At 45.7% G+C, this 18,015-nt stretch overlaps 1 protein-coding gene across 3 annotated transcripts in view; it reads left to right on the top strand.

Moving 5' to 3' along the window:
* HIVEP2 (HIVEP zinc finger 2) overlaps positions 1-18,015 on the top strand; it is a 126,908-nt gene that overhangs the window by 72,016 nt on the left and 36,877 nt on the right. The window contains exon 4 of one of the 3 annotated variants that reach the window (XM_037390920.1): positions 580-682. The exons of the other annotated variants lie outside the window; for them this stretch is intronic. The gene's annotated coding sequence lies outside the window, so the exon portion shown is untranslated. The remainder of the gene's footprint in view (positions 1-579; positions 683-18,015) is intronic. 3 annotated transcript variants of the gene reach the window in all.

Below are 18,015 nucleotides of genomic sequence, written 5' to 3'. Positions count from 1 at the left end.
GGGCAGGTTATGTTATTCTTCATTTGGAAGTGCTGTCTTTGCTTTGTCTCCAAAACTGCCTGCCTGCAGTACAGGCAGTTACTTTTGTTGCTGTAGGAGACCTGAGACACTGAGAAGCTCCTTTTCTCTAATCTTGTCTGTACGGGCACATCCTTGGTGGTCAGAGAATTGTTAGCCCTCAAAACTTAAAAGAGACTCTCTTAAAATAGTGAAAAGTTAAGAAAAAGTTTGATCCTTCTCATTGGCCCTCAATTTATTTTTTTTAATTATCCAATATTTATATGCAACCATAGGAGCTAGGCATGTAAGGAAGACATTGGAGACTCTCATGTGATATCTTGACCACAGGAGAATGTGTTCAAATTAAACGCAGAACATACTTTGAGATAAAACCCCCATTTTTTTTCAGAACTATGTAAGTGGTGCTGGACCTACGTTTCATTCTATATATGAATCAAAGGCAAGAATGGAGAGGGGGTTAAATGATATGGTCTTTTCCCTGAACGTTTGCTCAAACCTGGAACAAATCCCAAATACTCAGCAGTCCAGGGTGGTGCTATATGGGTTATCTCTTCTTAGGGATCCCTTTCCAAGATCCTGCAATGGAAGTTGTGTGTGTCTGTGTTGCACTCTTTCCCCTCCGCAGTCTCAGCACTCTCCGTGCAGCCCCGGATCAGAGCTGGTGAGTGAGAGGGTTGCAAGCTGACGGCTGTCAGCAGGGGTGTTGCCAGTGAACATGTCGGCAAAAAAGAAGGCATCATCCCTGCCGAGGTCCTGTGGAATTTATGTTGAAAGTTCAGCAGGAAAACAAACTGTCCTCGTGCACCCCTGAGCTCTGTTGCCAGTTTGGGAAGCATTAACAGTGTGTGAAATTTATAAGTAGAAGTAATGGAATACTCCTGCAGTACAGAATCTTAGCCACGTCTCACGACTCACCAGGCAGGATTTAAGTGGAAAGCTGAGAACTTTGGTACACAAGAGCATGGCGGCCATCCTGTGAAATAGGGTTTTAGCATAATTTTTTCAGGTTTCATTAGCATGTAACTTAATGGTACTTCTGTGCATTGGGCCCTTATCGCAGTGGCTGTCTTGTACGCTGAGAACTCATGTGTTGGCCAAGAGTAATGGCACGCTTTACCTTTTTGTTCGGAACCATTGAGTTTTAGAATAGATGCTTTCAATTAATGTAGTTCAGACCAATGTTATTGTAACGATGATAATACGTACCGCTGCCTTGTGCGCTGAGGATATCAAGGCAAGCACTTAATACTGGTAGGGTAGTAAATGTGCTGTGTGGGCTAATAAAAGGCTCCCATTACAGAGCTGAACCCTATTACTGCCTACTTTACAGGTGAAAGCTTGCAGTCCGATTCCACCACTAGGTATGGGGCAATGGGAAGGCACATTTTCTCTGAGAATGGGAGCATGCAATGCTGCCAAACCAGCAGTCCCAGGCACCCTGCAGGGAATGATTCTTGCAGCAGAGCGAGGTTGCACAAGCTGTGGTGTAGAGGACTCGCTGCTTTATTTTGGCTGAGAATCCTTTGAAGATACTGGTCCCGATTCTCTGCCGCCTGAAACCTTTTGCTATTTATACCTGGGTAAAGTGAATGCCGAGCGAGCATAAAATGCCACTACCCTAGTGCTAAAGGAGCTGTTATCCACTTTGCCCAAATATAAATGATTATGCAAAGGGTGAAGCAAGTTCAAGGTCTCTCTTTTTGTTATGACATTGCCCCTAGATCCTGCTGCTCATTGCTGATGATGTGAAGAGGAGGAGACTGTGTTTTCGCACCAGTCTGAGCTCAAGATGTGCAAACTCAGGGGAAAGCAAGAGCGCTCATTTCTTGTCCCGCTGTTAGTCAGAGAGGGGAAAAACACGTTTCTTCCTCCACACCCAGGAGGTAGCCGAGCAGGGTGGTGGGACAACAAGTCCACTTGCTCGTTCTCTGGCCGCCTCGGACGGGAAGGAAAGCAACTCGAGAACACCCAGGGGAGGCCGAAGTGGGCGCTGCGACGGCGCGTCTCCCAGTCCCCGGGCAGGACGTGCCGCCGCGGCTGCCCCCGCCCGCCGCCCGCCGCTGCTGCCCCCGCCCGCCGGTGCTGCCCCTGCCCGCCTCCCGCCTCCCGCCGCCCGCCGGTGCTGCCCCCGCCCGCCGGTGCTGCCCCTGCCCGCCGCCCGCCGCCCCGCCCGCTGCCCGCCTCCCGCCGCCCGCCGGTGCTGCCCCCGCCCGCCGGTGCTGCCCCTGCCCGCCGCCGCAGTGCCGGGGCGCCGCGGGGCTGCCGGCCGCGCGCTGCCGCGGGGGCGCGCCTGGGGCGCGGCGGCGGCTCCGGCTGCGGCGGCGGCGCTCGCCGCGGGCCGGTGCGGTGCGGAATGTAGAAGCGAAAAGCCTGCGCCTGCCGCAGCCGCTGCCAGCCAGCCCTTGTCCCCTCGGGAAGCTGCGACACCCTTCAGCTGGCGAGGGGGCGGCGTTTGCCTTCCGATTGTGCTTATTCCAGAGCACCCCCACCCCTCCCCCCGCAACAAGCCCCAAGGTTTGGTTAGTGCAGTCTAACAGCTGAGCCTCCTCTCTGCCCCAGCACGCAACGTGCTTCGTGCGCCTCCCGTGCGGCCACAGGCGGTGCATGGCAGCTGGCAGCGCGTTAACGTGCCGTGTATTGGCAGGACACGGTCCTCGAAATGCTCTGGCACCACAAGCTCCTGCTTTCAGACTAGAACAGAGACAGATAAGGATGTCGTGAAGGGGAAATTCAGCATTGCATATTATATGAAATCGAATCCTTTAAAAAAAATGATACTTTTGGCAGTATTTCATATCTTGTTAATAGAACGCATATATATTCATGTGTATTTTAAGTAGAATATCGTGTACTGCAGTTTCTGCTATCTAAGCAAGTATCTTGGTAGAGTGATTTAAAAACTGATCTTTTTCTTGTGGCCAGCACTGCACCAATTACATAGCTATGCTGGCCTGTGTCAGGCACCCTGGGCTGGGATCTGCCAGCTGTATGTTTCCCTGCTGAAGGCAAGGAAGACGCTCGTGCTGGGGAGGTGACCTAGCACGGGTTGAGGGCATCAGTGGCTGGCTGGCTCTGAGCAGAGCTGCGTGTGGATTGTGTGTGCTGCCATGCACGCTGCTGTGGAAAGCACCCGTTTAAAAACAAGAAATGCACATCATTTGGAATTGCAGGCAGCAGGAAGGATTCTTCTTCTGTAATACCTAGATGAACCTTTATTTCTGTGGCTGTTTCATTTCTGCAAGTAACCTACCATCTGTTAGTGATAGGGGGTCATAGCAGTATGAACACCAAATGACTTGATGGGATTTACTTTATGTAACTTCCAATACATGTATATATCTATTCACATCTATATTTCCCTCTGTCTAAAAATATCCTAAGGTTACAGATTTAAGGCCTACAACTTCAATGAAGACGTGAACAATTGCAATTTTGAATCTTCCAGTGACAAATATCTAGATTATTGTAACGTGCCATGCTGTAGTAACAATTAAATATTCCAAAATATAAACAAGATGCTATAGTATTATGTTGGTCTTTAAAAGTAATCCTGTGAACCTTGCGTTTTGTTGCTGTGTTCTTATAAAAAATTTGAAGAATCTACATTTTTGAGAAATTACATAAGAACCAGCACCCTGTGCAAATCCGTGTGAGCAGAGTCTCTTGCTCACCGACGCTTTGCTAAAGAGTTCGGAGGCTGCAAAGTTTCAACCAGCTGGGAATCTCAGATCCACACTAGCAGTTATCTCCAGATGGCTGCACTCTTACTTTGTACCAAGTCTTCTAGCATCTCAGCATTTGCATGTTTGGAATGATGATGTATACTGTTCCACTTGTTTTTGCCAGAAAATGTACAGGGCATTGTATGATAAGTTTTGACACGATGTAGCTCAAAGGAGAGGTGAGAAAGATTGTGGGGAGAGAAAAGGGGAAAGGAAAAGACTGGGACAGGGAAGGAAAGGCGTAAGAAAATGCAGCAAGAAGAGTGTATGTCAGTGTAATGAATTCGATCTGACTGGCAAATACAATTTGAATGCAAGTTGTGAATTTCATTGAATTTGATCCAAGAAAGACACAGCTGAGCAATCTGCAGGAAGCAATCTTTTCCTAGAAGTATGCAGCTCCAAACTGTACAAATTCTTCCACTGGCTGTAAAATGTCTGTGTGCCACTGAACCTGTGTAATCAGATATTTTTGAAGAGAAAGTACAGTATTGAGACAGTCAACTAAAGAATAACAAAAAACATACTGAATGTAGAGTTTTGAAAGAAGAAAACCTATATAATTTGAACTTGGCCAATGAAGCCCTAGTGATAAGGACAGTTAATCATTTCTGGTGCAGCTGTTTCCTGACATTTCTGCAAAATGTTGTGGAAAAAATAATGAAGGTTCATTCAGTAATGGTTTCAAGCTTGGCTAGTGGAAAATATGACAGTATTTCCATCGTCAATTAAGAACAAGCAAGGCTGCTTTTTTTTTTTTTTTTTTTTTTTCCGTAGGGGAAGTGGTATGCAGTTTGTACTGCACAGGAAACTGTAGACTTGAGAGCAGCTGTGTGATAGTAACAGGTATGCAGAGAATATGGAGAAGAGCCTGGGCCCTCCTTATCGTATGTGTTTCAGTGCGGTAGAACTGTCTGCGTTACATACTGGAAAAGACCGTTCACACTATCTAGCACATGGGGTATTCCTTTGAGTGTCCTGAAAATAAATGTCCTTCTTGTCACTTCAGTAACAAAGCTTGTAGCAGTGAGGTTTTCATCGCAATTGTATTTTATTACTGTGATGTCCCAAAAGAATAACTCCTTTAGGTGGAGACATGCAGGATTACTTTAACTGATCTCAGAAATTCATGTTGCTTGCAATTTGATCTTGGCCTGTGTGCATATTTTCACAGCCATGCAGCACGCCTCGCTCCGTGGGTGCAGAGCAGCAGTAGCCCTGCTGTAGCTGGCTAACCACTTTGTGGTTGGAGGTGGAGGGGCACCCTTGGCCTCATGTGCAGTACGAACATGGGCTGCACATGTGTGCGAACTCGGTATCATACGTGTGTATGTAGTGTTGCACATGCCAAGAAAGCGTGCGGGCTAGAAACATGAGCATGGCCGGGGGTGCATTCCCATTGCGGATCAGCGTAGCTGAAGGTCACTGTAGCAGCTGAGCAGTGGCCTTTGTCCACTCCTTCACCTTATAGCCTGCAGTGCCTGGCAGGCGGCCAGCTGCTGACAGCCTCCTCAATGGCACCTTGGGGCTCCTGCTCCTGCTACAGCTCTGCTGTGCTTGGGCTTCTCCAGCTCAGCTCAGCATGGGGGATGCTGGATCCGTTGCACTGTTCAATAGGGTATATGGGACAGAAGGAAAGAGGCAGCATCTACTCTTGAGAGTAAGTTGTGAAGACCAGTCCCGTGCAGTCAGTAGAATTAACTTTTTTATTTGCAGGTGTCTACATTTTATTTTGTGTTAAAAATGCATTAGTGTGAAAATGCAGGGCTGGTACAGAAATACTGCAAGGGTTTAGGTTAATGATTTAGGTGCTTGGTACCTTTCTGGACTGGGAGGGGTTGTACAACCCTGCCTACTCTTTTTTTCTTCCTCTGACTTTCTGAGATACTTTGAGCCCTGCCATAAATATGATTTCTAGCCTGCTTACAGAGTATGATGATTCATGCTAAAGGAGGTGCATGCATTATAATGAATGGTTTATGCTTTTCTAATATCACTCTGTAAAGGAGATGCTTACTCAGTGCTCCTCCTGTAAATTTAGAAGACCCTTAGCAAGCTCACTGAAAATGTTTGTCTTACTCTCTATAATGTTAGCTGTGGAGTGCGTAGTTCTTACTGATGTGTTTAAGCAAGTGTAAACCAGTAACAATGGAGTTACATGCATGATTTGTGACTATTCACCTAATCACCTAAAAGTCAGCCCCAAGTTCTCTCTCCCTGGTGCAGCCTACTATGAGGAGCTTCGTTTGAGACTCTTCTAAGCTTGCAATCCCTAGTGCAGGTAAACCTGTTGCTGAAGTCAAAGACAGCTTTATCGGTATCAGAGCATTAGAGGCAGCTTATATATAAAAGCCTGTGATTTAATCTTTATTTGGGACATTAAAAGATTAATCCTTCAAGCGTCCCACCTGTAACCACATGTGTACTGCTGGTCAATGTACTGTCATGCCTGCGGTGGGACCACTTGTGTGCTGGAGGGTATGCATGGGAGTAAGAGAGAGATGAGGGCTCTGCGCTTCCAGTTTGTATGATGTGGGAAGTCTGAGGGTACTGGGTCAGGCATGAGCTGCTTTTAAACTTCTCAGCATGAGGGCTGTGCCTACAACTGCTTAGGAATTTCCCATAAAAACAATTTTGTCAATTGAAAGCGGAATTTCCACAAGAACAAGTTTTCCACTGGAAAATCTCCATATTGCTATTTTTATTTTTTTGGTTTTGTTTTCCCATGGAAATCTCTGAATGAAATACTTCCCTTTAAGTCACCTTATTCCATGAAGATCTTTGATCTGAGCTAAAATGGTTTCAGTTGCCATTGAGTTGCATCTGCCTGTTATTCCCTCTCATCTCATGGTGAATGGCAATATAAAAACCGTATGCGTAAGAAGTTCCTATGGGCAGGTCACCTTGACAGTACTCCATGTGCCACACTGTATTGTAGTCATCCGTGTGAAAAAATCTGCTAACTACTGAAAAACCAGTGTCATAGTGAAACATTCTAAACCAGAGGCCCCAAACCCTGGGCAACAAGGGGGACCTTGGCCATTTGTGAGCTTATATCTTTGCTGTTCAAACTCAGTTTCCCAAATTTTTGTTTATTTCTTACTGGTTGTTTAAAATGTCTATGGGGATGTAAAACTCTTGGATTCCATCTGAGAATAATAGGGAATAAAAAGTAAGTACATATAAGTGATTGTAAAATTGGCTAAGGTCACACGATCAAAGTAAAGGACTCCCACACGTCTTGCTTTTTTGCCTGCCCTATCAGTCCCTACGAAAGTGACCAGACACCTGATGCTGAGCGTATGTATGGGAAAGGAGGGGAATGCTGCTGACACCAAGGTGTTGATGGTGTCACACAGTGACCTCTTATGGATGAACGTTAAGAAAGAATGAATGCACGTTTGAATAGTTCACCAAGATTTGTTCTCCTTATGGTACTGTGTCCCCAGACTTATGTTAATCTTTTTCTTTGTCTTGCTGTCCTTCATTGGTTCTTCATCCTGTTCTTACTTAGATATGCAGCCAGTTCTGCTTGAAGCACTGAACTTTTGGCTGTATTGCATGGTGACTAGCTGGCAGGTTTGATGGTCATGGCTGGTGGCACGCACAGAGCACTAGCTCCTGCTATCCCCAGGGGAAATGTCCCCCAGAAGGAAATGGGCTGTACCAGAAAGCATGCTGCATGACAGCCACTGCACCAGAGGAAGCTTGCTATCTACACGAGGCTGAAGGCTGGCGCGGATTTCTTTGCCTCATGCACACGGGAAGCAGCGTGGCAGATGCCTGACTTCCCTTCAGGCAGCCTCCTCTGGGCTTCTCAGGCATGGGAGTTGTGGTTAAATATTACAGTCTAACCTTTTGCTTGCTCACAAACTGAACAGGAGCTAAGTAACTTTAAAACATTAGCTCCATTTTAAGTATCTCTTCCATGGGACGAAGGGCAGTTGACTCTCAATCATGTTATATCTTCCAAATGAATGACTCAGAGTGAAAATCCCGGGCTGCGCTTCCCTACAGCAGGGCACTGTGCCAGTGCATCTAATGAAACAGATAAGTGCAAAAGTCCTGCTCTGTGCCTCGTTCTGCCTCTCTCATAGGATTCCATTTCCCACTCCCTCTTACTCTGTCACTGGTTTGTTTTGGCCATCATAATTTTCACTGGGCAGCCTCAATCAGATTTCTGAATGCTGACTGCTGGATCTGAACCTTCTCGCTTCTGGGAGGATGGGAGTGACAGCTTATGAAGAACTCACTTGGCTGTGAAATCAGGAGGGCTTTTTTAGAGCTACCTTAGCCTTTAGCCCCACCAGCATCTCCATTCTCACTAGGTGGTGCTGGGAGCCCTCCCAGCCCTGAACCCTTCTGCTTCCCCACTGCTCAGCTGCCCCAGTGGTGCTGAGGAGAAAGGTGACAGATCTGAACCAGAAGAAGCGGTGGCACGGAAGGATTGGTCACTTATTCTTTGTTTAAATGTGTCAAAAATTGCCTTTAGGAGATACCAGTATAGCTCACTGGCATTCAAGGGAACACCAACTAGGCTTTCCATGCTAAAGCGAATACTTAATTGTAACAGAAAAGCTGAACACAGTTTCAAGGATGACACAGTGTGACACCACCGTTTCTACCTGTGTGTTGTCCTCTGGGGAGAACGATAAAGCCTGCCTCATTTTTAATCCCCTATACCAAAAGATAAGGTGTTCTTCAGCTGTAATTGAAACTGGAGTTTACATTCACCTGTTAGAATTAAGTGAAGGAGGGATCATAGTGATTATTCAGGCCATTTGGCAAGAAAAAAGATTGGCAAAACCTATGTTGGTGACAATCACTTTATTTCACAGTTGCACTGCAAAAGCTTCAAATGGCCTCAGTTCTAAATTTAAGATAGGCAGAAATTGTTCTGTTTAGTGTGTCCTAAAATTATCCAGCACATAAATACTTTGGGGAAGTGTAAAAATTAATTTTCCATTTTTCAAAAGGCAGCTTAAAGGGGAAGGAATGCTGATGTGGAAGTATTAAATAAATGTAATCTTGGTAACAATTTTACCAAATGTAGGGAGGAGTTGTACACTTCATGTCCTTGTTTCAAGATTGTTGGAGAAAATACACCCACTCAGATAGAAATTCACTGTAAACAGCTCTCTTGCTGTTAGAGTTGATGCACTTTTGAGGATGCAGTGGCTCTTAGAAGGAGCGGAGTACATTGTGCAATAACGTGACCTTATGTTGCATAGGCACTTCCAGTTTTGGAATGTGAAATGTCTGAAACTGGGAGTGGGTGGACAGGAGGTGGAGCCAGCCAGGAGCCTGGGTGGCTGCGTTTCTGAGAAACTCTCTTCTGCTGGTGAGTACTGCTAATTCGCCAAGCATACAGCTAAAGCCCCGAGTAGTGTGAAGTCAAACCATTAAACAACATCAAGTCACAAATGGACGTGGAGCTATAGGGTGGTATTTTGGAAGTTCAACATGTAAAACTTAGTTGAAAACAAGGCAGAATTCTTTCAGACCTGAAACCACAGCCTCCCAAAATGCGTCAGAGACTCTTCATGCTGCAGCGAGGTCAGCTTCCCTCCCCCCCCTACCTGTGAGTCAGGACAACTCTATTAAAGGAAGCTTTTATTGGAAGCTGTCAATAGAGAGGTAGACAACATGCAAATGGTGAAGACACAGTGGGAAAGAGTTTGGATCCTGTGCCTGCATAAATGGTCGCCAACAGGGAGAAGACCATTGTTCTGGAGAACAGAGGGATACTGAGGAAAGAGTAGTATTTGAGCAAGAGGTAGGTTCGCCTGATTGCACCTTCTCTCTAACTAAAACTAGGATTCAGAGTCCACTCAAGCTGGGGTTGTAACCATTTCTCAAGGGGAACAAAGGCTACGTCTCTTGTGGGCTTGCTGCCCTCAGTGCTTGTCCACAGTGCCTTCTGTATCTACTTTTGCTGAAAACCACAGAAAAATAATCCTAGAACAGCTCAGTTCACTGTAAAGAGAAAAAGAAGACCAAGGAGGAAACAGAAAGTATTGGATGGGTGGGAATTTCAGCAGCGTGATCTTGATTTTCAGGCAATGCAGTCGCTTTTCGAAATAGAAACTTTCTGTGGGGTAATGATGCACTTAGTCTTCCCTTTGCTATAAATCCAGACCTGCTCATGAATGGATCAACACTACTGGGGCTTTAAAATGTTAGAGAACAGTGCTGTCCCATTTATATTAGTGCTTTTTTAACTTTGTCCTTGTTGTTTGTTAGTGCTGTTATTACCTGGACTGCTCTAGCAGAGTGTTAGCATAGATGAAATTCCTGTTATAAGTAGCACTTTTAACAGCTGGGACCTGTGGTTTTAGACGTGCTCTTCTTTTAACGCTGGCAGGTGCTCTGCGCTTCCAGAGCTCACTGCTGCCAGAGAAGAAGTATCTTGCAACAGCTTTGTGATGAAAAAAATGCCTCTAGAACTAATTTAGTGTCAATACTTCTGTTGTTTCTATGTGAGATTGCTAGCAGAAGGAAAGAGATGCTGGGAACCATCTGGAGTTATTTAATTCATGACCTGTCAAAAAAGAGGGTTTTGATTTTCAATCCTGACAAGCACCTTGGGTGAAAAGCAGAGCATGGTCCTGGCTATGCAAAGAGCTGACCTCCCTGAGCCCTCAGGACACTGGGTAGTACTGCATTTGAGTGATTTTTCTGAGAGCATTCTGTGTGGAGTTTCCTGCTATACTGAAGGCTTATGTTGTACTGGTTTGATCCATTTTCCATTTCACCGGAATATTTCTATTATTTTTCCCACACAAGCTGATTCAGACTGCATTTAAAAAAAAGGGGGGGGGGGGGGCGGGGGTGAAGTTACTCTTCTTTGCACCTTTAGTTTTCATGTCAATGTTAAGATGTGTATTTGAATCCACGGGTGGTGCATTTTATAAGCAACCTCAGTAACGCTTTGTTCCTAGAGGTCTAAGTAGTCTTTCCTTTAAAAAAAGAAAACAACTGAATGCACTTGTGGTGTCCCTCTGACTGCCAAGCATTCATTAGCGAACACTCAGGCAAATGGACCTCTTTATGCAGATATGTCTGAGCCCGTATGTGGATGTATTCACGTGTGGAGTCTGAGTTGGGGAAAATAAGCTGCTCTTGGTAGACCTGCTGAGGCAGGTATCTGCCTGAAGTTACATTTGTGCTTTCCATTTAGAAAGTGTTCAGTCTAAAGATGGTTGCAAAGGAAAAAGAAACAGAAATATATGTTCTTAAAGCATAAAACAAGGCAGTGGTTTATCTGAGCTGTATGATGAGGGAAGGAGGGGTGGACAGACAAACCTGAGCACAGCAGTGTGGGCTACCAGATGGGGTACAGAACTGCATCTGGGGAGCCACTGCAGCAGGCGAAAAAAAGGAGGGAGCTCCTGGACGCCTCGACAGGACTAGCTGCCATGTTCCCCTTTAGTGTGATTCAGCAAATTGTTTCCCCTTTGGACAAGATCAAAGTATGCTTCCTCTGCCACCTGCCTGGTCGCTGGCCATCCAAACCTGCTCTGAGAAGCCAGCAGGGAGCATGGCTGCCTTTGACCTCTGCTAACCGCCTTCTGTCTGTCCTCTGCCCTTTGCACTCTGTGGCAAGGTCCTGGTGCAGTCAGGCTGCAGAACAGCAACATAACTGCCAGCATCTTCCAGATGTCATGTGAAACTGCAGTTTGGTTCACATCAATTCTGTTCTTGCTACATTTTTTTGCCAAGCAGGTTTATGCAGAATGTAGAAGTCCAAATCCTATCTTCAGATTAGAATTGACATCCTTGAACAGATCAAGGAGAAAAATAAATTGTTACCCTGAAGAAAGCTATGAAGAAAAATATCAGACTGATAGCTTCTTTGCTTTTAAGTTTTGCTGATCAGAAATCAGAGGCTGAAAACCATAGTGGTTTTGCAATGAAATACTCTCAGCTTGTGAAGATGCAAACAGCAGCTCCTCCAGCTTGCTCTAATGAACTGGTAGGCTTTTTGTTGGTGCTAACAGAGGCTAGAAGAGCAGTGTTTGTTACGCTGTTGCATCTGAGTGATTGGGGTCATTTTACTCAATCAGACCTCACTGATCCACAATTAAAATGGGATTTTCATCTCAGAGGTTGAGAAAAAGCTTTTGAAGATCTTAGTTGCTCTGATGATGAGCTTGGTAGAGGAACATAATCAAACAAGTGTCTTTTGTTGCAGCAGTTGGGTTGTGACTGAGACAGTTGGCTGCTTCATTATAGCAAACATGTAGGTGGCCTTTCTCATGTTTTGAGATCCAAGAGAAGAGCTGTGAATTTACTGACACCTTTGAGGGGAGCGGAATCAATCCTTTGCAGAAGCAGGGTCACGTCAGCTGTGCCGCCTGCAGCACGTGCTGATAGTGAGCCCTTTCCTCTCAGCTGCTTTGAAGTTACAGGCTCTGGCTTTCTGGCAGGATCAGATCTGAGTGGTGAGATTGCCCTGGGTTTGGGCAACCTAAAATCTGCCTGTAAATTTTTGCACCTGTTTGATTGTGGTATTTATAGCTCATTTTTACCTGTGCTTTCTCTTTGGCATAATAGTTAGCAGCAGCCTTCCTTGCTGGTACTGGTTCAGCTTTGAGGGAAACGCTGGATGTAATGTGGAGGATGGTTAGGGTGAGATCAGCTCTTGAAATCCGAGTCGAGTTAATGATGAAACCTGAGTTTTGTTAATAATACATTGTAATTATTACTGTCAGCAGGGCAGATATCTCGGATTGCTCATCTTTTAGCTTGAGGATCCTAGTTACAGCGATCTGTTTGACTTCTTGGCCATTCTGCCCCTTGCTTGGGTCTGCAGAAGGAAGGTGTCCCATCTCCTTCACCAGATTTCCGCTCCAGCTTTCCCAGGTAGAGAAGTACCTCTGCAGGTGTCGGTGTGTTACACAAGCTGGGGCACAGAGGGGCCAAGAGGAGGATACGTGACCAACAGATGAAGCAGCACAACGTTAATGATACAAGGCACCTAACTGGACCTGCCCTTTCGCCCAACATATGTCAGTGTGCAGCAGGCGCCTGGCCTGTGGCAACCTAGTCCCATCTTCTACAGGTCTTCACGAGGGGAAGATTGCATTATGAGCTGAGCTGCTTTCTTGCTGTAATTGCCATTAAAGCATTAATCCTAACCTTTCGTAGACTGCATCTGCTGCTCACACCTCAGGGGTGCCGGGCCAGATTGGAGAGGTGACATAAATAGTGGCGCGCGTTGCAGGTTGGTGAGTGGGAGGGGACCGCACACCAGTGAAAGTGATACTGTGGTGCAGGGGTGGGCGGGAGAAGGCTGCAGCAGGAAGAGCGACCTGTGGCAGGATGTAGGAAGATGTGAGACGGCGCAGCCCCTTCTTAATGCTCTTATCTTCTTACTGCTTCCCATGGCTCCCATTGCAGCCTCCCCTGCTATCCTGTGCTAGCGCCCGCTGCTTCCATTTGCCCACACTGGAGTGCCCCTACCCGGGGTGTGAGATCAGCAGTGCTGTCGCCGACTGTAAACTGCCATTCTATAGAAAGTGCCATTGTGGAACTGCTGTCCCACCTGTGGCGCAGGCAGCCACCATGTCTGGTCTCCCACCCCAGTGCCACGTGCCTGGGGAGGCACAACTCAGGGACTGACTTATGTTCAGGACAGCAGCTTTCCTACACCCACAGTTTGAACACTGGCCGATGGAGAAAGCCCATAGCAGGAACATACCAAAAAGAAGAGCTACTACCCTGTTTTGTTTTACCTCTGCTCATTATCGTGCCTGCCTCATGGCCAGGTGTTGTATGCCACACTGAAAACAGAAAGTTTTGTACCCTTGAACCCACCATGAGTAGGCTTTGTACTGGTTCAGCAAATCCTCATCATGGTCTGGGCAGCAGAGAAGGCAAGAAGGCAGGGTGGCAGCCCTGGAGCCCCCGCACGGGGCTGGGCTGTGTGCAGTCACACAGCCCCTTGCCCTGCACCGCCATGACATGGGGCTGCCCCCTCCCCACCATGACGTGGGGCTGCCCCCTCCCCACCCTGTCTGCGCCACTGCACAGCAAACCCACCCAGCACGGCCCTGACTGAAGAGCAACCATTTCTTTCCCTCAACGTGTTCTCGAGGCAGTTTGCAGTTAGAAACTGAATTGGTGCGTGGTTGAAGCCGTCTCTTGTGGGAGCACTGAAAGCAGCGGCCGAAGGCCTGCGTGGGGGTGGGCTGGGGGCAGCGCTGCCGGTGTCCCCGGCCCGCGGGAGTGGAGGGCAGCAGCTGGGCTCTGCCACCGCCTGCGGCCGGCCTCAGGGACAGGGCTTCAGGGAAAAGGCACCACTCCATTCTACATGGCTTTGGAAAATACCATGTAATCACAAAAATTTTCTGAAGTGTACAGCAAAGATGATTTTTTGGTTTCGTAATATGCTTTCCTGCTGGTTTTTTTTTTTTAATTTTTTCTTCTCCTTTGTACATTTTTCTTTAAATAGGTGAAGCCTTAGAAAGATAGGTAATGTAACTTCTGCTCCAGATCTGACTGGGGGGATAGACTGAAGTTCTGATCACTATGCTTGTAGCTTTATAACTTAAGAACCCCACAGCACTTGAGGGTATATGGTCCTGTCCCCTATTAACTTTAGGTAAATATACTGCCAGACTATGGTCTTCAGTATTTAAACCTGCTAATAATTATTTTTACATTCATATTTCCTCTAATGTAGCAACATTTACTCTTCATTTCAGATAAAAATTAAATTGTCTGAAGAATAATATCATCTGCTGATTTGTCTTGTGTTGCAGTGTTTATCTATTCTAGTAAAAAAAATCAGTGACTATTGAATTTACTGCTTAGGCATAGGATGAAAAGACAAAACTATGATGCTGAACAAAGAATGGTTGCTTCAATGGGAATTGATCACAGCATCTCAAGAAAAGAGCATGCTCTCAATTTCCCACTGGATTTAATGTTAAAAATACAATCTTATTAACTTCAGTTACTTTTTAAAAAAAAAAATTAAACAGAAGAAAAAAAAATGTCAGAATAATTTCATTGAATCTTGCCTGTGAAGTTGGCAGTGTCTTACAGTGGGCTTTTTCCCCGTTGTAAATGGGAGAAGAGTTCTGATATAAACGTGTAGTTTTGTTTAACCCTGGCCCCAGAGTGGTTGATGTGAGGTATTTGGAGCCACACAGAGAGGCTGCATAATAATGAAACAAAGCTCTCATGTAAGCATCAGCCAAAGGACTCACAATATTAAGTAGAAAAGCCATAATTGTGGAAAAGACCATTTCCTTGCACAGCTCACGCGGAGCACTAGAAAGTTGGCATGTGCTCTACTTCCAGTAGTAATACTGCAGTAATGTACTTTAAACAGTTGCAGACATTCTTAAGAGAGTCCTTGGGACCTGGCTTGCCTTCCCTTTGGGTCAGGGGGAGCAAAACATGCTGTGGAGAAGCACAAAGTTGCTCTGGAGAGAGAGGCTACTGGCCATCTGTGAACATCTATGCTGAGCAAAGTTGTGGCTCGTCCTGTTGCCATTAAACCTGTGAAAGTTTCAGGACTCCTGATGCAGTAAGGTGGGGTGAACAGTGGGCTCAAAGTCTGCTTGGCGTGGGTGCTGGGCAAGGCTGGCAAGTGCCAGTGGTGCGGAGGTGGGCTGGGACTCGGCGCAAGCCGTCCTGTTCCTGGGCATGAGGCAACCCCTGGGCTGGAGCCGAGTGGAGCAGATAGATAGCACATGGTGTCTGAGCACTGATCTCCACTCATCACGGTGTGTGTGACAGCTGACATATGTGGGTACAGCGCCAGCACTTTGAAAGCACATGCATTAATTACTGTAACTCAGGTATTTGGGAATCAGAAATTCAAATGTGCGGTTGGAAGCACTTCTCCGTATTGCTCGTAAGGTACTAAACTGTATCACTTGGCCAGACAGTTGTTTATTCTCGTGCCACTTTATCAGGCAGCATAGGAGTGCCTTAAATGGGAGTAAGTTATATTTACACCCTTCCTAAAGGCTCCTTTGTGCTGATTAAGTGATGTAAACTGGCCTCGGAGCAGACAAGATTTGCAGAACAGGGCTGTAAATCGCAACTGTATCTCATCAGTTGGGCAGTGGAGCTGGCCCAGGGTATGTCCCCCTTCCTTCAGCTCTCAGAGTCTCACTTCTGGTCCCAGAGAAGTTGGATGGTACAGCTGTTTTTGCTTCTGAATCTATTTCCTAGTCCAATGGGATCTATTAGGATATCTTAATTAGCAAATTCTCCTCTATTTGATATGGGATGTCAGGATGCAAAACCCTTGTAGGAGATCTACCTGGTCTTTTCACATTTAATCCTCTCACAATCTCAGTGAAAAAGGGACAGTTTCAAAATCTGAATTTCCCCCCCTCATGTTCTTAAGTTTCTCAAGTTATGTTTAGAAACAGGAAGCTGTTTTGCATAAAGGTAAGATTGTGTTTTTAACAAGAAAAGTTAGTGTTAGACTGGCTAAATATACCCACACAGTCATACTCAGTGGGTAGTCTTGGCTATTTTTAGGCTTTATTTTTGCCTTTCTTTATTTATTTTTTTTTTAGCGGCACCTCCTCTGTACCTTCAGCTTGTAGTGAGGCACCACTTCCTGCACCAGTATGAAACTTGCAATTACAGGAGGAGTCAGTCTTGTCAGGTGTCATTTATCAGGCATTGCAGAAGGCTGGTTTCAGTGAAGGAAGAACAAAGCTTAATAAAAAGAGAGAGAGGGAGAAACATTCTCTTAATAATTTGCCCTTTGCAACAACAGACCCTTATCTGATCACCCACGCTCATCTGGCTGCTGACGCTGTACTTGCTTCATTAGTACGAGCTATTTTTACACCGTTGGTGTCTTTTGAGGAACCAAGTGGGCCTGCTGGCTTGTAGTGATTCACCATCTCCAGGCGAACAGGGTGTCCTCAGATCTTGCAAGAGGGTAGGAAGAGAGAAGTAAGGGGAAGAGTTCAGTTGAATGCGCAAGTTGACTAATTGCCTTGGCTAGTCTGAGTGCTAAAACATCGCCCTTTAGTCTTAAGGAGAACAGCCTATGTGCTTTTGGTTTGCAGTGCAGTTTTTCAGATGTTAGGAGCCATCCCAAGGAACATTTAGGAATTAATTAGTTTAAGTAAGTGAGTAATTAATTAGTTTAAATAAGTGTAGAGTAGCTAATATGATGCCCTGTATGCTCATGTGTATTCTCCATGTGTTTCTTTCCCTGTCTGTGAAGGAGCCGTTGAGGGCTGGACTAGGGGGTGTTTGGGAGCTGAACTCAATGATCTTTAAAGGCCCTTTCCAACCCAGACCATTCTGTGATTGTATGTTAGTGATGCTTTCTTTGGTTTGTAGCGTGCAAGTGTTGTTGGTGTATCACAAGCACCTGAGACACTTTTGGGCCAGATCGTTAGCTGATTTCACTTCCACTTCTGACAATGGAAAGAAAACTAAATTTGGTGGAATGTGCCAAGCATGATGCAGGAGAAGGAGAACCCTGTATGAAGTTGTCTGGAGCTTTCTAGAGCTTAGCAGTGGTTGCTTTCCCTTTTAACGGACCATCAGCCCTGAAAATGTCCTCTTAGAGCCTGCTGAGCTCTCATGCAGTGGCTGAATTTAAGATTTTTGCTGTCCTTGCTTCAACTTTTCCTGGGTAGGAGTGATTTGGCATCCAGTTGTGACACTTGTTTAGGAATGCCCTGTAATACTGCACCCCAGTCTAACCTTGTCTGATACAGAGTCATCATGAAACCTGAGCAGTGTCTTTCCAAAGAAATGTTTAGGGTTTTACTGTGTTGTGCTTGCTGAGAATCTGTAACTGAGCCGTCAGCTTGGCCTGTCCCTCAGATATCAACACAACCCTGTGGAAAAGCAGTGGTTTTATATGTGGATTCAGGCATTTAGGTAGAGCTTCATCTTTTCGGAGGTGTTTGCTTAGAAGAGTGATGTTCCATGTTAATAAACACAGTTTATTTGTGTTTTGTAGAAAGAAACCTAAAAGCAAAGAGAGAAATTTCATGCATACCTACAAAATGCAGCAGAAAGCATATGCGTATTTTACTGAGCTTTAAAGAGGTGTTCTGATACAATTGGCTATGATACATACTGACTTCCAATGCTTCATGCAATAAAAAGAAGGAAGTACTGTAAAAAATGGCCAGATAAATTTAAAAGAGCTTTTTTTCCTTTTTTCCTCTCCTAGGCATCCTGAGGGTTGTAAAGAAAGCAGCATCCTTAAATGTGCAGTCTTACTAATGTATTTTATATTACCACAGTAGTGGTCAGACTCTTTGGGCGA

Source organism: Falco rusticolus, chromosome 6 (genome assembly GCF_015220075.1).
Source record: "Falco rusticolus isolate bFalRus1 chromosome 6, bFalRus1.pri, whole genome shotgun sequence".
NCBI lineage: Eukaryota > Metazoa > Chordata > Aves > Falconiformes > Falconidae > Falco > Falco rusticolus.
Note: the sequence above shows the minus strand (reverse complement) of the source record. Positions and strands in the feature narration are given on the sequence as shown.